Source organism: Anoplophora glabripennis, unplaced genomic scaffold (assembly GCF_000390285.2).
Source record: "Anoplophora glabripennis isolate ALB-LARVAE unplaced genomic scaffold, Agla_2.0 scaffold80, whole genome shotgun sequence".
Lineage (NCBI taxonomy): Eukaryota > Metazoa > Arthropoda > Insecta > Coleoptera > Cerambycidae > Anoplophora > Anoplophora glabripennis.
In genome coordinates this window covers 509902-533295 of record NW_019416401.1, presented here as the reverse complement: position 1 = coordinate 533295, position 23394 = coordinate 509902, and the positions used below count along the sequence as shown (strand labels likewise).

General features: G+C 32.6%; 1 protein-coding gene and 1 long non-coding RNA gene across 2 annotated transcripts in view; one reads left to right on the top strand and one right to left on the bottom strand.

Annotated features, from left to right (window-relative positions):
- LOC108917592 (calcitonin receptor-like) overlaps positions 1-23394 on the top strand; it is a 121981-nt gene that overhangs the window by 45430 nt on the left and 53157 nt on the right. The gene's annotated exons all lie outside the window — the stretch shown is intronic.
- Positions 14646-15507, bottom strand: LOC108917593. The gene is made up of 3 exons (XR_001964805.2): positions 15007-15507; positions 14726-14947; positions 14646-14669 (listed from the first exon to the last, which is right to left on the bottom strand). It is a non-coding gene; the product is annotated as an uncharacterized LOC108917593 (long non-coding RNA).

The following is a 23394-nucleotide window of genomic DNA, read 5'->3' as shown; positions in this document are numbered from 1 at the left end:
TTATCTTAAGGTACCAAGTCCCCGTGAATGAGTGAGTACATTTTCCTCTTTTATCACTTGGGTTCCACCCAGATTATACTGAGCAGCATCACTGTCTTCTCCAGCAAAGGATCACCTAGAATTTAAATCTTATAAGCCTTAACAGCATGTGAAGAACGTTCATAAATTTACCTTCTTGTCATTTTTGTCTGTAAGTTTGTCGATTTTTTTTGCAAGTTTGCACGTTCATATGTTAATACTTACCTCTAATTGTACATAAACCTTAAAATAACAACTTTAAGTATATATTTTTATATTTATACATGTTTACATTTATAAACAGTTATTTATGAAAATAACAAAAACAAAATTTATACTTACGGAAAAGGACGGCCCTTTCAGTTAATTAAATTTTCTAAACTTTTATATGTACTATTTAATGAAACATATTTCTATTGTATTATATAATCCCAACTAATTTTTACATTAAAATTATATTTAGAACTATTATAATTATTTTGCTTATCTTGCTCCCCCCTTGCTCGTCGATTAATTCGACTGGCGCCCATGGTATACTAATTATAACTTAAATAATATCATAAAATAGAACAACAAAATATCCAACCCACGACCATTAATAACTAATAATAGCCAATAATAAATAAAAAAATAAATAAAATTAACCTGAAACAACTGGGGAGGGCACAATAGCATTAAAAAATTATGAACTATTGCTGCCTTCTGAAATTTTTAACCCACTTTCGAAAACGCTCCGTACATGTTTGAATATTACTCAGAAAAATAACACACTTTCCAATGAAAGACATGTGATGAAAACAAGCATTTTCATGGAAATATATTACATATTTCAGTTTGTATACTTCAATTTTTCTCTAACGCCGCTTAATGAATGTGAGTTCAGCATCCAGCGTTGAAACATGTACTTCAACAAACCAATCCGTTACGTTCCGTAGCCTACTACACATCTTCTAAATATTTGTCGGATTTCGACACATTGTCTATAAAACTGTTTGGTAACAGAGTGCCTAATCCCATTCCTGTCTTCGGTATGGTCGAATTCAGTTGGCTTGCCATCTTAACACATAACCCGTATACACTTTGAAGGAATCAATTTTAACTTGAAATTTATTTCTTACAGCCGTGGGAATTCTAAAATCCTTTATGTACAAGGAACGCAGTGGGGTGGGACGAGTAGGGGAGGGAATACTGATGAACTCTCGCTCCTAATAAGAGTTAAGCTCATTAAGTTTCATAAGAAGTTTAAGGTAAGGTATTGTGGGGTAAATTGGTTAGAAACAATCGAAACAGCGGGTCTGTAGCTTAATATTCCTAGCTTTAGTTTAGTATAAAAATAAATTGAAAGATATTTCACTGAAAGAAATAATACGAACAAAATAACTAGATACGGTGACGGACCATTAGAATTATTTCAGAGACTACTTCGATTTGAATTTTGAAAATTTGGGATACCGGGTTTTCGGGCATGCCCTTCTCAACTAAAATAATGGCGTCCACGTACCACTTCCGGTTATACCGGAAGTCGCCATCAACTTGCTTATTTAAAATGGAACACCCTATATATTATTACAATTTTGGATTCTACGTGTTATTTTAGGTGGACTTTTATGAAGTTTCCCTATTCCTAAAATTGACCGTTTTCGAGATATTTAATTTTTTTCAAAAAAAAAAAAAAATGGAGAGAAACAGTGACTAGCTTCAAACCATGTGAATTTTATAGTAAAAAAGATAAAGCAACAATATTTATAGGGACGATAGCTAGACTCCTAAACTTATGTTCTGCTTAGAATCCCATTGCAACGTCTGTGAATAAATAATAATAAATAATTAGTGACAGTTTAATTGTTTGTTTTGAAGTGTTGCTAAAAATTCCACAGCTATCCTCGCAAGAAATTACATGATTTTAGGTGATTAAACAAAAAATAGTAGATAACTTAAAAACTAGAAGAGATAGGTATAGTGAACCCTGATACCGTCCGAAAGGGAATAAAATTTTGTACCAGAATATAGAAAAACATACAGGGTGTTCCATTTAAAAAAAACAATTTATGAAGGTTTGAAGTTAACTAAACTCGGCATTAAATTTCTAGCACCCTGTACGCAATTAAGCCACTTTGAAAGTATGGATGGGAAGCTTAGGGGTCTAGGGATCTATCCCCCCTATAAATATTGTTGCTTTATCTTTCTTTCTATAAAATACACATGGTTTGAAGCTAGTCACTGTTCCTCTCCATTTTTCTGAAAAAAATTAAATATCTCGAAAACGGTTAATTTTAGGAATAGGGAAACTTCATGAAAGTCCACCGAAAATAACAAGTAGAATCCAAAATTGCAATAATAATTGTATAAGGTGTTCCATTTAAAATAAGCAAGTTGATGGCGACTTCCGGTATAACCGGAAGTTCGTGGACGCCATTATTTTAGTTGAGAAGGGCATGCCCGAAAATCTGAAATTCCAAATTTTCAAGTAATTTCTGAGATAACTCTAATGGGCCGTCACCGCGAGACACCCTGTATTTTTACTTATAACTTTGTACATCCCCAAATGGAAAAGTAGAGTTGACTAAGTTGGGCGATACAGGGTCGGCCTAAGTTTCGCGTAACAGTTCCCGATTCATTTTCTGGGACACATAACACTTTGAACAACAATGAAAATTGTTTATTTTCAAGTACTCTACAGCCTTTGTGTGTGGAGATTGATACTATAGAAATTGCAAGCATAATAGTGTTGGAAAAAGTATTTCAGAGATCTGCAGTTATTGTTATATACCAAAAACGACAACGAAGAACACAGACTGGTCGTATAATGCAGGGATGCACAGACTTATAGGGAACAGGGGTCACTCGGGAAAAATATAAGCCAAGGACGGGCCACTACAAACAATATTTATTAAAACAAAATTTTTTATTTTTAAATACATAGTATGAAATACAATGATAAAAATAAAATAACCTTCAAAAATGTTTGTTGTAATAATTATGTAATCATTAAATGTAATATTTCATGTTTTATTATTTTGATGCATGACATTGCATTGAACTAACAAGTTTTTTTATATTTGGCTCCACATTACTTGTAGCCACACATGTAATTGCTTCCAAATTTTCATTTGCCAGACGGTTTCGGTTTTTCGTTTTGTTAAGTTTCATCACTGAAAACGTTTGATTACAAATATACGTCGATCCAAATAAGCTTGCGCATTTCAATGCATTTATTCGCAACTCTTTATAAGCGTTTTTATCAACTCAACGGTAGAAGTTGAGTAAATTACCTTAATTAAATTTGTTTCTTAAATTATCATCATTTTGCATGTCTATTAATTCCAGCTGCATTAATACCGGCGCATTTTCGGGTGAAATGTTGAAAGGATTGCTGAAAATGTCCAATAGCGGTTTAACTTTTTTGAAGTCTACAAAACGATTTTCAAAAGCTTGTATCAAAATATCAATTTTTTCAACATGAGCGAAATTGACGTCAGTTTTATTGAACTTCTCCATAATTTTTTTGTAGTTCGGAAAATGGCCGTAATTGGCTGAATTGATTTGTGTCCTGAAAAGACTCAATTTGCATTGAAAGGACGAAACATGAGAGTATAGCTGCGAAATCAATTGCTCTTTGCCTTGGAGTCGCGTATTTAAGACATTCAAGTGATTTGTGATGTCTACAAGAAACGCTAAGTCACACAGCCAATCAGGGTTGTCGAGTTCGGGGACGTCGTTTTTCTTTTCCGCCAGAAATAGTTGGATTTCTTCAATCAAGTTAAGAAATCGCTGTAGTGTCAACCCACGACTTAGCTACCTTACTTCAGTGTAAAACAGGAGATCACAATATTCGCTTTCAATATCCTCGAGAAATTGTTTGAATTGTCGGTGATTGAGACCTCGTGATTTTATAAAGTTTATGGTAGGTACTACAACTTTCATAACATTTTCAAATCCCAATAATTTTGAACAGAGGGCCTCTTGATGTATAATACAATGAAACTGCATTAATTCCTTGGTATTTGTTTTTAGTTTGTAAATATGTTTTTGTAAATATGTTTTTAACAGAGTTACTATCCCAGATGTACTTCCAACCATTGAAGGTGCTCCGTCAGTTGTAATTCCAGATATTTTCGTTAATTCCAAATCCATTATAGAACATTTTTCTAGAAGAGCTTTGAGCATGTCACTTCCCCTGGTTTGACTTGTCAAAGAACTCATACTAATCAGTTCTTCACTCACTTCAAAATTTTGCGTTACACCTCGTAAAAATATTAATAGTTGAGCAGTTGAACTTATATCTGTAGATTCGTCGAGCGCTATAGAAAAATACTCAAAACTTCTCGATTTCGTAGCTAATTGCTCTTCTATATTATCTGCTAATGCGGTAATTCTTCTTTGAACAGTCATCCGATTTAACTGAATTTTTTCAAACTTCTTTACATTTTCCGGGCAAATTTTTCTTGCGGCGATATCCAAATATTGTTTAACAAACTCACCGTCTTTAAAAGGCCGACAAGTTTTCGCTATTATTCGAGACATTTCAAAGCTAACTTCAGTGGCTGTTTCAGCATCTTGAATTGGTTTTGTAAACATAGATTGCTGGCCTATTAGTTCCCATTGTAAAGTGGAAATTCTTTGCGTTCGATTTTCGCCAGTTAATTTGGTAAAAGTTGGATGCTGGGTTTCATAGTGCCTTTTCACATTATATTCCTTCGGAATAGAAACACTACTCTTGCATATTAAACAGACAATTTTGTTATGCGATGAAATAAAAAAGTATTTTTCGGTCCAAATATCATGAAACTGTCGATTTTCATCTTCAACCTTACGACTACGTTTCTTACTGGGGCCTGGTTTATCCATATCAAAATTAATATTATATGTTACAGTCGGTAAAAGCCAAGTTCGAACGACGAAATATTTACTCATCACAGATTACAGTTCTCAAACAGTATAACGTTCGCTTATCCGTAGTCCAAACTTAACTGCCCCGGTAGCCGGCGATGCGTCGTATTTATACGAGTTACCAAACATCGAGAACTTTATTCGGAGACCGACGTGTTTCGCGAATCTATAATCTAGTTGATGCGACATATTTCTAGTCTCGTAATAATATGCTTGGACCGGAGCGCGGCGAGTAGAATACTTTTAAAATTCGTTGGCGGGCCGCATAAACATCGACAGGGGGCCGCATGCGGCCCGCGGGCCGCGGTATGTGCATCCCTGGTATAATGTGTCGAATCCCTATCTGCATGTCTATTAATTTCAAATGTTTCCCCTTTTGCAGATAAGGAAACTAGTTCCTGAATTATTATCCTTCTATTTCAATTATTGAGAACATGGATTTTAATATAAATACATATCTTGTGGATAGGAATGTCTGATTCAAGCAACCCCTGCAGATTTATCTTGTCACCCTAGAGGATCAAAGGGATGATCTTTCATCATTTTAATATATCCCCAGCGTCTCTGTGATTAAGGACCCATTGAATTAACTGCAAATTCCAGCAATTCCCGTATCGTTTAAGGATCCCTTCCACAACGCCCCTAATATATTAAAATTAATAGCGAGGATAGAAGATAATATTTATTACGTGCTTTAAGAAGCCTTTAATTCAATAAATTTTGGAATGGAAGTTTTTAATATGATACAAAGATTCTTTTACTCGAACAAATTTATACTTTAGCAATGGGTTTTTAGACATACTTATATTGTAAAGAAAATCATTTTTATTCCCATACAAACCGGCTCATAACCTTCAGACTTCTAATTTTTTCTCTTTTATTTTTGTTTGGGTTGGAATAGAATAACAAATCTTGTAGAATATATACTGTTTGTACAACATATAAATATTCCGAATAGAATCCGAACCAACGGAATGTTATTATAAAAGAAAAATAAAGTCCTAATAAAAAACTTCCTGTGGAATACCGAATAATAACAAACAGTTTCGGTCCAGTACTTTTTCGTTTCTAGCGCAAATTTTGTATCAGTCAGATTTAGTACAATAAGCGTGACGTCCATTTTCAATGAAGGAAAACTCCTTGTGATTTATTTTTGAAACGACCAACACGGCGCTATATTTATTTTTTTAATTTATTAGTTTGTTCTAAGGTTTTTGTATACACCTATTAGTTCCAAAAATAAGTTTTAATATGGTTGGAAAGTTATATTGATTAATCTTTGTTGTAATAGTACAGAGTGTCTCCTCTAAAAAAGATCTCCTTTTTCTAATAAACTTTTATTAGAGACATTTTTCTGTTATTACTTTCCGTTTAAAAGCTATAAGCAATATCGTCTTAAAGAGTCTCAAAAGAAATGCCACCTAAAAATCACATTAGCGGTGGAAGGATCAAATAGTCGTTGGAAAATAATAATTGGAAGTTCGTTGTTTAAAGTGCATAAATGTCACAAAATACTTGTCATTACTCAATGCGAACGTCAAATGTTTTTGTTGCTTGTTTTTGTGCTTACAAAATGTCTTCTCATTCAGAAGAAGTTGATATGTTGCTAATTTACGGCGAGTCACAAAAAAATTCCAGAAGAGCTGGAGTTATGTCAAGAAAAGTATCCAAAGCGCCTCATTCCTGATCATAGAACCTTTACAAGATTGCACTGAAAGAAATGCGTTTTATTCCTTATTAGAATTGTATATACCATTATAAGACCATTGTATACTATATGTGACAGTTAAACAGGTGAATATTGGATATAAAACGCGTATTGCTGGCACAGTTGTTTAGCGACTATAAACCTTATTCTTTATTAAATTATTGTATAACTAGTATACAACGTTTTTTATACCTTTTAAGAAATAATAGCAATAACTGTTATTAAAGTGTTCCATATCGTTATTAGAACATCTAGTACTGGTTATAAGTTTTATAATAATAAATGTATTAAACTGTGTTGTATACTCTGTATGAGTTAAAAACATATGTCATTAAGTTTTCAGAAATTTTATTGGATAACTGTAATTACAAGCTAAGGTTCTAATGTAAACATACATAAAACATACTTTTAAGCATTAAAAATGATGACAAATCGCTCCCAAAACAGTTTACTTTCTTAGCAACGATGCACCCGTATTTTCTTGTATTACATGAGAATTTGCACTATAACTCTGACACCTTAAGAATGAAGAAATCACCAATAAGAGGCAGTACCCATCTAAGGATACACAACCTGTATAATGCAATTTTTTTAAACATAGGTGTTAATATCGTACCATATTGGAGTCGACGCACAAATCTAAAAACATGAATTTCGAGTATTTGAATCCAAGGTGATATAAAATAAATAATTAATTAGGTAAATCCATAGTTTTAATTCTAACTTGATTTATTTTATTTCACATTTAAGGCAAATGTGATTTCCAAACACAAGATAAGTTCCTCATCTCTTTAATTACAGAATTAAAAGCATTAAATTTATTTAGCAGTTATTATTTGGCAACAAAACCACCGCTGGAACTGCCGCCTATTACCAAGTAGAAGAGTTACCACGCTAAATTTTATAGTTGCAAGCCGGCTAAGGAGACCCTGCTTCCATTTCGGGTTACCAATTTCCAGCATTTAAGTAGCAGTCTATAGCGATACGCTATATTGTCTGTGATATAAATATTAGTTAAGAGTAGTGTAAAAAATTTATCCGCCAGTCAAATTAACTCTAATTGAATAATACTGTTTATATATAAGAATATTAAACAGACATACGCCGACTGAGTATTTTTAGATTATTCGTAAACGTAGGAATCAAAAAGAGATATGTTTTTAAACAAATACACAGTTCCATACTAACGATCTCAACTTGGATCGTAATAAACTGTAACATATTGGTTCTTAATACAGAAAAACAAGCAGTTCATTAATAGAAATTCAATTTTATATTTGTGGTACAGAAACCACCAAACCACCGGAAACTTTACGGCAAGTTTTGCGATCAAGCTTATTTTTCTATGAAAACAAAAGTTGCATTAATTGGTTTTGAATTACTGTGGTTTTTATATTGCTCTTATTATCGTGGTTTATCGCTTATCTGTATCCGACTGATTTCTTCTTAAGAAATGCTGTTATTATCAGACCAACGTAAAAATACTGATAAGAAAAGGACTATAATAATAACGCCTTTTAACTTATTGACGAAAACCAAAGTGAGATTCCATATTGTCACTTGCTACTCTGTACGTTCAGATCATATGTCAATGTTATTAAAGTACGCCGCTTAAGTATCTCGTGGCTTCTTTGTACCTGGCTTACACACCTACACAATTTCAAAATTTCCTTTCGGCAATACCGCCAGCGTTTGATCTAAAATCAATTCCACGGAGTCTCCAAATATGTACAGGAAATGATAACATGGTTATCATCGGGAATGCGATGCAACGGAAGCGAAATTCCATCGGAACGCGAGGTAGATTTGCATAGACCGACATGACAGTTCCCAACGCTAATAATCCTGAAACACGAATTCCCGCTTAGATCATAAAATAAGGTTGAATTCGACAACGAAATTTAATTAATCATGCCGAATGCCAGTAAGCGAATGCAGATGGCGCTGCAATAAAATTAAACCCGCGGATTGTTGTCGTTTTATCGCTTTATGGTGCAATATGTGGGGGTTTTATGAAGTCCATAGCACTGGAGTTAAAATAAAATTCATTCGTTGGAAAATACCATTTTTCAGAGTTTTGAACTAATTTCACTTACCTACAATACGCGAATTGGGAGGGTTGAAGTGGTGGTAAAATTAGGCAGGGAAATTTTCTATGAACACAAGTATCTAATACAAATCCTTGTCACAGGCAGATTACATGCCGGTGACATCCCTACTTATCGCATAATACTCGAGTTTAATTAGTCTTATATTTTATCAAGCGTATATTAGAAAATTATATACGAGTGTAGGAATGGGTGTCATATTTATGGGGAACCTGTCTTTAACCACAAATCATTTTTTTGTATTTTTCACACCCCGTCACTGGAGCGGATGCCCAGTTGGTAGTTACAGCACGCATTGTTGTCAAACTTCGTCATTCTTGCAATGCACTTGCAATAAGACTATTTTGGCAACTTAATTGATAATTAAAAAAAGACCTGTTTGAGCAGGCAACTTTGATACGGACATTGTAGTACTTTGATTTATTCGTTGCTGTATATTATCGATGATATTTTCTGTAGATTTTAAATAAATATTTAATGTATAATATCTATGTTTCAATGAATTTTGACACATTCAAATCACGTGCTATACAACGTAAACAATTAACTTAAAAAATTCATCTAAAACATAGTAATACAATTAATTAAATAAAATATGGTAGAAAAGAATGTAGGTAACAGTTCTTTTAAATACTGTAAAATGCAGTACTTAAATGTAATGTTAATATTGTAACATTCAATAATATTCTAGACACAATTTACGCAATAACTGTAACAGTTAATTTTAAGACAATATTTTATAAGTTGACCTTTTCTGAGCACGCAAATAGAGTACTGATCACTTTTTTCAAAGAATCAATTGACTTTTGGTTTTAAATACGTAAAAAGATCTTCTTGTGAAAATATCGAAAGCATAATTACAAAACAAAATGCGAAAAGTCAATATGCAGGCTGTCTCATAATTAGCTGCCAACCCTGAACAGGCCGATTCTATGATCAAAGCTAATTAAAAAAGTTCATATGAACATGGGTCCGGAAATGCTTCCTAAGGGCACAGGGACCCATTGAAGAGGGAGGAATGGAAATCATTTTTTTGCAATATCTCTCAATCGCGTTGTGATAAATGAATGAAATTTGGTATACACAGCTAAATTTTGATGAGCAATTTGATGGACTAATCCATTTATTTCCACAAGGTCCATTGGGGTGGGTACGGGGGGGCCCTTGGTACTTTGCGTGTGTAACTTTTTCATCTTTGACTTTTTAACAAATTGGACAGCAAATTCCGTTTTCCCGAACTGTTTTACGTTAAAAAGGTACTCTTGTTTCAAATCGTTATCTTTAACGGTTTCTGAGAAAATCGCTCTTGAATTAATCCCACTTTGGTCAATTTCATAGTAATTTAAACAAAAAATAATAATAATAATTTTCCTTTCCTCTCTTTTCCATTTAAAGGATTAATTTTTATTTAATTTAATTTTTTATTATTATTTTTTTATTAAAATTAGATTAAATTTAAACAAAAAAATTTTTTTTGTTTAAATTACTATGAAATTGACCAAAGTGGGATTAATTCAAGAGCGATTTTCTCAGAAACCGTTAAAGATAACGATTTGAAACAAGAGTACCTTTTTAACGTAAAACAGTTCGGGAAAACGGAATTTGCTGTCCAATTTGTTAAAAAGTCAAAGATGAAAAAGTTACACACGCAAAGTACCAAGGGCCCCCCCGTACCCACCCCAATGGACCTTGTGGAAATAAATGGATTAGTCCATCAAATTGCTCATCAAAATTTAGCTGTGTATACCAAATTTCATTCATTTATCACAACGCGATTGAGAGATATTGCAAAAAAATGATTTCCATTCCTCCCTCTTCAATGGGTCCCTGTGCCCTTAGGAAGCATTTCCGGACCCATGTTCATATGAACTTTTTTAATTAGTTTTGATCATAGAATCGGCCTGTTCAGGGTTGGCAGCTAATTATGAGACAGCCTGCATATTGACTTTTCGCATTTTGTTTTGTAATTATGCTTTCGATATTTTCACAAGATCTTTTTACGTATTTAAAACCAAAAGTCAATTGATTCTTTGAAAAAAGTGATCAGTACTGAATTTAGAAACTTTTTTGTGTCTTGATATTTGTTTTGTAAACTGCAGTGTTTTTGAGGAAAATAGCGAATCACGATATGCATTCGATCACATTTTGACATTTTTCTCGAAAACATTGCGATTTACGAAAAAAGTATTAAGTGATAAAAAGTTTCTAAATTTAATGGCTTTCTAGTGGATTGATAATTTTTAAAAAATTTAAATATGCTACCAAATTTTTTTGGCTCCAAAGACAAGGGGGGCCACGAAAAATTGTCTTATGTCTCTTTTTAAAAAAATTAATGTATTTTTAAGCACTTTTTCATGCAATTAGTTTGAAATCTGTATATTAAAAAATCGCCGAGAAAAGAACGGGTTGTTTTTTTTTTTGGTTTTTTGTTAATAACTTTTTTATTTTACAACTTAAAAATCTGAAATTTACACAAACATGAGATAATGCAATTACCTTTCGATCCTTTTTTGCCGAATTTCGATATCTTAACTTGGGCAGAAGATATAGGCGCTCGCGGTTTCGACTTTATAATTTTGCAATAGGCCCCATTTTCAAATTGGGGGTCCGGGCTGCGGGTGATCTTTTCCTGTAGTTTCATCCAATTTAAATCAAATTTATTCTTTTTATTTAATTCTGAAAATTTAGCACATATTTTTTTCACCGCTAATTTTGCAATGTAAAAAAAATGTTTGCGAGCTTTCGCAAGAGCCTATCCTTGTAGCAAATTTCCTCAGGAACAAAATCGATAAGTATACATCATGTCGATTAGAAGCTTATTTTCGGAGATATAAGCAAAAAACTGAAAAAGAGCAATTTTTTTCTTTTATCATAAACAATATGACGCTACAGATACATAAATTTAGGCTTTTGTTCTGTGTATTTTTTATTTAATTTGGTTGGTCTAATTCGCCCGAATTATATTCGTCGATATTACACCTTCCTGGTGTAATATCGACGACTTACATCCAACCTGCTCTGACACCTTGAAATATCCATTTTTCCACTGTACTGCACTACCATATAAATCTATATAACAATACTGAAACTCCATTAATATACGTTTTGCTAGATATTATCTATGAAATTTAATTTAGCGAACAGGAAACTGTACAGGATTTTCAGTGCATCCGCATTTCCAATTCCATCCGGGCGGTAGAATGGATTCCGTCGGACTTGTACGAACCCCACGAGAACGATCAGAGCAGGCTCGAAGGAAAAATGCAGATCGGGCGCGAGAGAGTCAAATTAAAGTTTTATTGTTGTTGGAGTGATTTACGTGCGGTTTCGTCAAGAAATACCACGTAGGCCTTCTGTAAATGCCTATATGGCGCACCCCATATTTATATACAGGGGGTATCATTTAAAACAAAAACCATAAAAAATAGTTCAAAGAATTGCGGCACTTCTTGCGATATAAGTACGTAAAGACAGAAAATAAAGTAGGGGGTGTTCTGAGACCGCAAAACCCTTCCGTCCGACCCTGGAAGGGTTAGTTGGCTGACAGCGCATCCTCGAGAGAGGAAGTGACGTGTGAAACAATTTCCATTTACGATTATAATGTCCCTGCCGATTTCGTGTTGTACCTACTCTAAACCATGGCGTGAAATTGGATATTCTCCTCCCTTTTCCTTAAATGACGACTAATATGTATAATCTCTTACATAATGTTGTTTAAAATACCTACTCCCTGTGGCTTTGGGTGGGACATTTGTTTAATGCCTAACATTGAAAATGTTTATAATAAAAGATGTATACAATTGTCCCAAAGAATTCCTTCTTTTTTATGTTTTCTCAACCCTTGATTTTTTTTAAGTATCCTTATTACATGTGATTTTTTACTTTGCTGTAAGGGGGTATATCGGGTTTACTAAAATGCACAGATGTACTTGAAATTTATATAGCGTATTACCCAGTGCTCTCTCTGAGTCATATTTTTTTGAATTTTGTTTTAATCTAGATTTTGAGATATTGTTGTTGAAAGTTGTTCATTTTAACATACGTTTATATGGCAAAGATGGACGGTGCGGCTCTTTTTTTGTCCATAACAGAGAAAAAAATGTAGAAATTGTGAAACAAAACTTTTCCACAGTATTATCTTATTTTTGATGTAAAACTAATGTAAGTTTTGAACATAGCACAGCTGTATTAATTAGAAACAGAAACCAATAATTACATTTCTATCTGACTTGAGGATTAATGTGGCAACGTCGCAATCAGCTGACAGCAAAGAGGGAATACATTTGAAAGACTTGTTAAAAACGAAATTGATTTCAAACATATAAATTTTTCCTAAATCCCATGTACATTGTTATCAACAATAAATTATCCACAACAGATTATTTTTTGTAATGTTTTTAAAAAACTAGATTAATTAAAAAATACTAGGAAGCTGTGATATATTTATTGGAATAATAAATACAATTGATAAATCCTTTTAATATATTTAATGATTTATAAAAACATCGTAATCATTACCCAGCAATATTTAGGGTTACATAAAGTTTTCTTTACTTGATTAATATAATTAGTAATACTTGAGATAAAAGCATTTGTACAGAATAACAAAGGAACATAAATATTTCTCAGCAAATTATATCTAAAAAATTTGTTATAGTTGCAAAACTTTTATAACATTACTAAAATAGAGATGAAGAACACGAACAGTGAGTAATAATGTAATTTCTATCACAGAACCTTCAAAATTGCATCCAACATTTTCTTTGACTTGGACGAGAGATGGACGCGAGTGTCATTTCATTTCTTTAGAACTAAATTAACATAATTGTTTTCTTGTTGTTTTACCAGTTCACATAATTTACGGATTTTAAATAAAGGATACAAATCTTCGCGAGGATACTACGATATATTTGCTATATATGTATAATAATTATATTTTACATAGTTTACACACAATACCTTTTTGAACGCGTACGCATCTTTACCCGAATTTTACACGCAATATCTCCGATGTCCGAGGTCTATAGGTTCGCCATGTGTACAACTGCACTCGATTATTAGCGCTGTTGCCACTTCTACATAGTGTTTATGCGTTCTTAAATATAATTTATTTCTGACCGGGATATTATAAGCTTATATCGTCATAGTTACGCTATCAATAAAGAGAGTCATAACTCCCTTGGGACATTATAGATTCTATAATTCCCTCTACCTTTCACAAGTAAAAATAAAATGAAAAATGCTAATATACATATATGTGTATATATTTATGAAATGAAAACTGAACCATATTTTATTTATTTGCGTCATTACAAATAATAAATGTACAATTTTAAAATGTTCCCTGAAAATTACTACCGCCACTGGAAACAATTTCTTCTTTTGTATGGCTGGAGCTTCTGTTCACTACAGTCGAGGTACCTGCCTCTTCTAATGGCTAAGTAGACAACATACGCGCCGTTTTATTTCTCAATTCGATGCTATCCTCCAGATACCCCTCCGCCACCGTGGAACTTTTCCAACCTACATGTCTTTTTAAGTTAGTCATACTTAGTTGCTTCTGCATTAGCTAGAGCAGTGGCAGAAGTGCGACGAAGGCAATGTCCCGTATAGGAAGATGGGTTTGGCAATCCTAAATACATTGCGATTTTGCTGGGAATTTTCCCAAACATGTTTTTTCCAATTAGCTGAGATGTACATTTATTTTGTCGGAAGCGCAAAAAAAATCGTTCAATACCTTTAGGACGCAATGACATATAAAGTCTTAATAAAGGCAAAGCAGAGAACTCTTTTTCATCCACAATTGTAAATTTCTTCGATACACCAGTTTTACTTTCCGGTACGTTCACTACCATAACGGAATCCCGGTCCTCTATATCCGATATTTTCATATTCAAAAGTTCCTGACTTCTGCATCCTCAAAAATAACCCATAATCAAAACAACCTAAAACAAAAACAGGAAATAAATACACACAAAAAGGAAAATAAGAAAAAAAATACCTTATGCAATAAATGAATTTCATTAGGAGCGTTCTTTAGAAATCTGATAACATCATTAGGAGATAAAACAGCAGACTTTTTCGGCTTATAACTCTTACTCTTCCGTTTCAAAAAAGCCTCTAGTTCATTGAACTTGGCGATATCTCGTTTCTCATGTATATTCACCTTCGATTTTAGCATTGACCATTTAGTTCATAAAGAATTCGGACAATACGTTTCTGACTGCAACGAATAAACAAAATTACTACCAAATCTACCGAAAAACATAGAATATTCCTTACCAATTCTTGAAAATATGCCAGTAATACAGTTTCAGTGGCATCTTTTGGCATAACATTATTCCGTGTCAGCCACTCCAGATATATCTTGTATTCTTTTTGGTATACGGCTTCACTTTTCGATGGAATTAATGATTCTCTTGCTTTTTCAGCTTTCTTCAAAATCTGCTCCATTATATTTGGGGTAGAAAACACGTTTTTAACGCAAACACAGCTTGATAACAAAGTACTGTTTATAAGCAAGTAACAATTCTGTTTATAAACACGTAACATAGCAACAACCTAGCAACAACAAAACTCTTATAATCAATGGTACCTGATTCAAATATACTGGGAAGGTAATAAATTGGTACATTTTTTCCGTTTTAAAAATAAACAATATTTTATTGAAATCGGTCAGAAATAAAATTATCTATGTACCACGGGAATTAATGAGCCTTAATAACCTCAGGCAATTGCTGTCCCTCGGGCGGGACGCCCTCGGGACGCAAACTTTGCCATCGGTAATTAAGGCCCTTATAATTCCCTAGGTACATAAATAACTATTAAACTACTTAAATATGATATTTTTATGTTGTTAATTTTCAATATGTATGTTATGTGCATATTGAGTAGATTTCTTTGCTATATAGATACTGTTTATCGCAAATAATTTAAATAGAATTTAATTTTTTCAAGTTGGTGGCGGGTTTTAGTCCAATAAGAAAAGCATAGGACCCCCCTGCAATCCTTACTTCCCTTGGACCCCGATATACCTCCTTAAACGAATTAAGTTAAATCAAACAAATATAGAATTTTTTTAAACAATCTCATCAAATGAAATCAAACAATTTTCTTCGATACTAGAAATCTAGGCACGGAAAAGGTATTTAGCATCACAGACAAGACTGCTGATATTGCAGGAAACACTATATATATAGATTTAATTAAAAACTGAAAATGATATGTCTAAATATAATTAACACAAAAACACATAAATATTTAATATATTGAAACTGCTAAGTAATACAATCATTTAAAGAAATATTTTGTATTCTTGTTGTTCTATTACTTTATTACCTTTGACAAAAACTAATCATGTGAAAAACAGCTGTTACAGAGACCTTCTTGTTTCCACATTATTGCAGTAGTAACAAAAACTCATTGGTTTAAATCTAATAATCATAATAGTCGACTTTCTAAAGACATCTTTGGATACCGCACAAAAATTATTTTCAGCCAATTTAATAAGTAACATGCACCGTATTATCTAAAGCTGATTCAATAGCAAAAACTGAGTAATTACTAAAAAATAAATATTTTCTTACAAAATGAAGCTGATAGTATATCTATTTTTAAATTCAGTAACGCTAATGTTTAAGAGTTTCGTACAAAAAATGCCCTAAATACAAAATGTCCTTGTCGAAATTCATTCATCAATTACAAACCAGCATCTCCTCGGAACACGAAGGACAAAAGCCTTCTTTCCCCGATATCCCTGTTAAGCTTTCTTCATAAATCATTATTTTTAGTTAAACAGTAACCTATTTCCCTAGATTCAACAGGATCTGACACTGAACAACAGGACGACGTTCCCAATTCACTCTGCCATTGCCAAATTAAGCCGACCGAGCATTAGTGATTAAGTTAATGAACTTAATGACATTATTAGTGTAAAAGGGTAAGGCAAAGCAAAGAGGCATGTTGATTACACACTGTTAATTCAGTTTTTCTAATACCAAGACATGAAGACATAGGAGACATTGGAAACTGATGAAAGAGTGTAACTCGGGGGCTCGTTACATTATTCTTGACAGAGACCAGCACGTAAAAATAGCCACGAAAATTATACAGGGTGATTCAGAACTTATCCAAAACAATTTGTTTAACGTACAGGGGACTCTTATAAATAAATGAAAAAAGGGCAATTCGAAATTGGTCTACCGTAAAACCTGACCTTGCGCAACGCAAAGCATGCAGGCGAAAATGTAATAAAAAATGAACGGGCAAAAAATTGAAAGAATTTCTGTCCCAAGGAAAGAAATAAATAAAATTTTATAACACCTATTTTATATTAGCAAATATGTTTGGTTTTAATTAATAAATTAATTTGACATACCTAATATTACAACAACTGTTCAAAATTTTGTTCACCGACACCGTAAATACATTTGAGCCCGTCCTACCCAATTTCTACGAACTAACACAAAAGTTATTTTGCTTTACCAAAAAAATAAAAGCGATATTCATCAACTTCGAGTTGCTATAAAAGTACCTACCTAAGCCGTTTTTCACACTTGAAAAACTAACGTAAACACTATCACAACAACGATACAAAATTCAGAATCGCCTGGGCCGCGTGGGTGAATGACGCTAGAGACTACAGTAGCCCAGTGATGTAAAGGTTGAAAATACTACAACTTCAGTAATTTTTTTCTTGGAAACTCTAAGGATTTTACAATTTTACAAATTTTTATGATATTGACTTCATTTTTTATGACGCGTCTATTTATTCCCAATTCCCAATAGAACACAAAGGTTTTAGAAGTGAAATTTTGAAATGATAATATCAAAAGTGTTAATATACTTAAATTAATGTGAATCATTTTTTTACCTCAAAGATTTTTTAATCAATTTCACCATTGGCATCTGGGAAACCGCAAGATATACAGGGTGGCTCAAATTAGAAAAAAGTTGCATCTTTTCAGAGGTCATTAAAATAAACCAAATAGATCAAAGATATCTGCTGCTGTTCCTGAAATATTGTGAAAAAACTGAAAGTAGTGATTTTAGAAAATGCCATGTAGCGTCCTTATTTCACAACAAAAAGAGTTGAAATTTGGTACTAGGCGATAAGAAGATACAAGGAATCCATTTTCGAAAACAAAATTTCTACGACTACTAATTTCAGTTATGCAACATTCAATTGTTTTTTTTTTATGGGCGCCATATTGGATCTTGACAGTAACAGGTAGAGGATAAAATTACAAATATGCCAATATATAACACTACTATTTTATTTGAAGAATAACCTATAAAATTAAAGAAATTAAAGAATTTTAGAAACTACAAAGGGTGTCCCAATAGTCTGTGAACATGCAACAACCGCAATTTACTGCTATCAAAATAAGCAGAGTTGATTAAATTTATTTCTAAACTATGTTGCTTCATTTAGCTGTTAGACAGCATCAAAGTTAAGAAAAACATTTTTTTTTTTTCGAATAACTGAAATACCTTGTAGCATTACGGAAAAAAAATTAAATAAACAATTTCACGACGGAATTTGAATACTTAAGTATTTCTGAAGGTCAAGAGTAACCTCTGTTGAAATATGACTTCCATTCAAACTTACACCCTTTATATAAAAGTAGTAATAAAAACGAAACTAATATTATGAAATATTTTTAAAGGTGCAGTATCACTATTACAAATATTTAGTAAAAAGTTGAAAATATGTTGATGCTGTATACGATAAACGTGCTTGTTATTTACATCCATACAATTTCACTGTTTTAATAAAAAAGCTGAAAAAATAAACTAATTCTAACAAAGCTCCGTCATTACAAAATACTTATTTAGTCCACATTTTTGAAGACCTTCATTAAATATTTACACAGTTCTTTTTAATAAAATATTTTTAGTAGTACTGACAACTTTTTTTATTTATTTACGAAACACTTAACGCTTATATTTAATAACTTGAATGACATTTGTTGTAATTACAAGAACAGGAACTAAAGCGTCTAGCTATGAATTGTTTACATTTTTGTCCTCTAGGTACATAAAAAAGAAGAAATTAAATTATAGAGATACAAGGGCTTATTTTCCAATATACATCGAAATCCTCTATAATGAGTCATATAAGCTTGTTATTGCCATCTCAGTATCATTTTAATGCGAAAAGTTTGGCCTATTTTTAGCCCCGAATTGAGTCATCAAGTCTCGGTAGACGATGTTTCATTTACCTGACGTGTTTATGAATTTATCAAGTGTATAAACACGCGCTTTCAGAAAATAAACCTTCTTATTTTTATATTTACCATCTCCAGTTAATGAGACAAGTTCTGGTCTCGGTGGCCGATGAAACATACCAACAGGATACAGTCAAAAACGAAGAGCAGCGAAATTTTCGTGCATCGTGTAATCGAAATTCCCAAAGTGCAAAATACCTTAATTTTTGATAATTATAAACATACTCGACGTAAAAACTGCATCGTTCTTTGCACTAAATGCCATTGTGAAATGCAATGTTCAAAAAGCTGCGACACGTTAACGCACCATCTATTGTAGAAACTCATATTCGTAACGTTAATATTTACGTTTGCTTTGCGGTAATCTAAATATTTGAGTTACATAAAGCGAAATATATTCGAAGCTCTAATGGTTTACCTAACTTTCCAGTGGTCTTGTCTCTTGTGTCACATCAAACATACTAGACTCCATTATTATTGTTTGTGCAATATTTTCAAAATGTTGGCAGACCGCTCAAACTAAACACAGCTTCTTTTATATAACATTAGAAACAGATCAGTGGAATTTGAAGCATACAAAGTGAAAAAGTGTTAACCAAAGGACCCCTAAGGACGTGTACTAAACTAATACAAAGCCTTCATATATGTTTACAAGCCATGTGATCACCGAACTTAGTCGTGACAATACATGACTGATACTGGTAATGAAAAATTCCAAAATCTTGACGTCATCAATGTTAATGATTCGTTTATAATGAACAATGACAAACGGTTAATATATGAACAATTTATTCAAAATTACTTTTGTTAATAAGTATCTATTATCCAATTAAAAATACTTTTATTCCTTCTGGTGTCAGAGTTTTTGCATTTTTGGATAAATTTCCGACAGGCATTATTATGTATAGTCAATGTTACCATTGAGTAAACAGGCCATAACGTACATTTAGACTTTGGCTTTGATCTTGACATTTCTTCAAAGTATTATTTTTTCAGAAAAAAAAATAGTACTTCTTCCAATATTCATTTCTGTGATGACTTCTGATTTCTTTCATGAAATTTCCGGTAGCAAATTTAAATACAATGAATTTACCTGCTCTCTAATTTGTTGTGGGGTGGATTTCTGGTATCACCACTACTAATATTATCTTGTCCTTTTTGTTTTGGCAACCTGAATTTATCACTATAGATGCTAAAATTATGTACAATAACATATTAGTTTCCACGGTAATAAAAATGGCCAAAACGTTCTGGTAATAATAACGCAGTTTATAAATGTTTAATTCAAAAGTAATAAATAAAATTCTTCTAAACTCTAATTGTTTGTAGTTGTATTGTATTGTTGTGTAGTTTGTCTGTATTGTTGTTGTAGATTGATGTACATTGTTATCAACCATAAATTATCCACAACAGGTTATTTTTATAACGTTTTTAAAAAACTAAATTAATTAAAAAAGGCTAGGAAGCTGTGATATATTTATTGGAATAAAAAATACAATTCGACGTTCGCAAATAAGAACATCGTATCTCAATTTTTAGTAAAAATTAGTAAAGATTACTTTTCTATATAAGAAGGCCTTCTTTTTCAGCTAAAACCATGTATTCCAATTTATTTTGAAAAATATATTCAGTTTTTGAAAAAGTATTTTTATCGTATCTATTTTGTATAGAAATTTAACCTAAATATTATCGTAACAACAGTTACAATTTTGCTTATACAGTTTAAAATAAACATATTAATCGTATGTAGAGTTGCTCCTGGATTATAGCAAACATGCTTTTTAAAGAACATCGTATTTTTATATACGATTATATTGAAGGTGTAACAATTATTACACCGTTTTATTGCAAGTGAACATAAGATGTTAATACTTTTTTGAGAAGTATGTGGTATTTTCATCTTAACTTAACATACGATGTTATTACTTTTCTATTACTGCCGGTGGTGAGTGTATACAACTCTGTATCTTTAGATATGATATTCTAGGTTTCTTAGATATAGAGATAGTTACATCTCATCTCTACATAAGATGTTAGTTACTTAAAAAATAGCAGATAGCTCCATCGTATCTTACTAAAGTTANGTCTTACCAGTTCACATCGAGAAAATAATTATGATAAAGGATACAAATCTTCGCGAGGATAATACGATATATTTGCTATATATAATAATTATATTTTACATAGTTTACACACAATACATTTTTGAACGCGTACGCATCTTTACCCGAATTTGACGAGCAATATCTCCGATGTCCGAGGTCTGTAGGTTCGCAGTGTGTACAACTGCACTCGATTATTAGCGCTGTTGCCACATCTACATAGTGTTTATACTGTTTATGTGTTCATTAAATATAATTTAAAACTACTTAAATATGATCTTTTTATGTTGTTAATTTTCGATATGTATGTTATGTGCATATTGAGTAGGTTTCTTTGCTATATAAGAAATGCATAGGACCCCCCCTGCGATCCTCACTTCCCGCGGACCCCGATATACCTCCTTAAGTATCTTCTTATTTGATTTTTCAATTATCTAAAGACCAGTAAATTTTACGAATACTTTACAACAATACTTTATTGCGACAAATTGATTGTACATTTTAAAAACATTTAAAATTATTTAAAAAACCAGTGGCGTACGATGTTTATTTTCAAAAAAGGTCTCCTACCCCCCGCCCCAATAACTACGCCACTGGAGTGTATTTTGGAATAAGTTATCCAAGAAAAAAAATGTCAACCTCCAAATTTTATCACTCAATCTTTTATGCCAATCAAGTTACAGGAAATATAATATAAATATTTGAAACTTTTTACTCTCTGTATCTCCGTATCTGTATCTGTAAATTTTTATAGGGCAAATCTTGATAGAATACGCCATTAAAGTTTGGCAAAACTTATCATTATAGGTGGTTTAAGTCTTAATTGCCAAAAAAATAAGTATAATTAATACATAAAAAGTGATTTGGAACTAAGTTATGTGTTCTACATAAAATTCGAAATATCACAGGACTACAGTCGGTAACCGGTACTAAATAAACAAATAGCTGCACCAACTCACTCCGCAGCGCAATTTTATTACAGGCGGGATGGCAAATCAAGCCGACTTTAGTGTTTGTTAACTGGCATTTTTGTACTGGCACAGCGATAGCTGTTATTAGAGGAATTCAAGATTGGGTCTCATCCTTGAGACAAACGCCGTCGTAAAACGCAAAAAGCCCCGAATATATTTTGATTTATCACTGGTACGACCGTAAATTATAGCGTATGAAAATAAATAACTCCAATCCCGACATTATAACTTAACAATCACTGCAATGGTTAAAGATATAGGCTCCAAGAAGCATATGATGATGATGTAAATATGCACTTTATATTCTACCACTCCAAGGCAATAAAATTGACTTATCAGTTTTTGTGTAATTGCATGCGCTGTATCTCCTGCAGAACCTTCGGCTAAAACAGTCTATAGATAGGAATGTATAGAATATTTTCAGATTTTTCTTATGAACAAGTACAGGATGTCCTAATATTCATTGTACAGGAAGTTTTTACAGTTTCTTGCGGACAAAATAACCAGATGTTACTGAACTTACCTCTATAGACACAAGTAAGTTCGCAGAAAACTCTGGTAGCTCCGTGTACGCAGTATATTGGGCCACCCTGAATATTTGGACCAGCTGAAAATATAGGCGTCAGATTTCTAAAAAATGGTTTTAATAAAAGTTGCCTGGAATCATGTGGGCCATGTAAAATAAATTTATTTAATTTTTAGCTCTACAGGGTGTTCCATTTCGCGTGGGCGCAACATAACTTTGTTATTTTAAATGGAACACCCTGTATATTATTGCATTTTTGAATTCCTATGAACTATGAAAACTGCAGGTTTCTACAGTAGGATCATATTCGATGCAAAGTAATAAATCATTGCCTGTCAAGGGAACCAATGAAGTACGCTTTTAAGGGTTTTACAAATTGAATATAATTTTTTTATACATTATGAAGGCACGAGGGGATCAGTTCAGGTCTGGCACCCTTGTTCCTACAAAAATTCCTTTATTCTCATAAACTATTTATTTTAAATGTAATTTATTATAAATCCAATTTGTTTCCTAAATTCCACATATGTACTACATTTTACCTCTGTACGCGCCACTGTTGTTTACTTGTTTTTTGGAAGCGCTCTCTAATTGACGGCAAAGCTCGCCAGGTTAGTATTTGACGTATAACCGACCAGTTCGTACACTCGATGCACCTGGGCGACTACAGCTACTACCAGAACACAGTGCGTATGCAGCGGTATTTCAGATTTTACATTGAATTTCATTTTAAATTTGAAATGATTTATCTTACGCCTCCTAAAAATGATGACACGATTTTCCTTTGATAAAAGGCCGACAATTTTTTGCTCTACTTTGCATCGTATACGATCCTACTATAG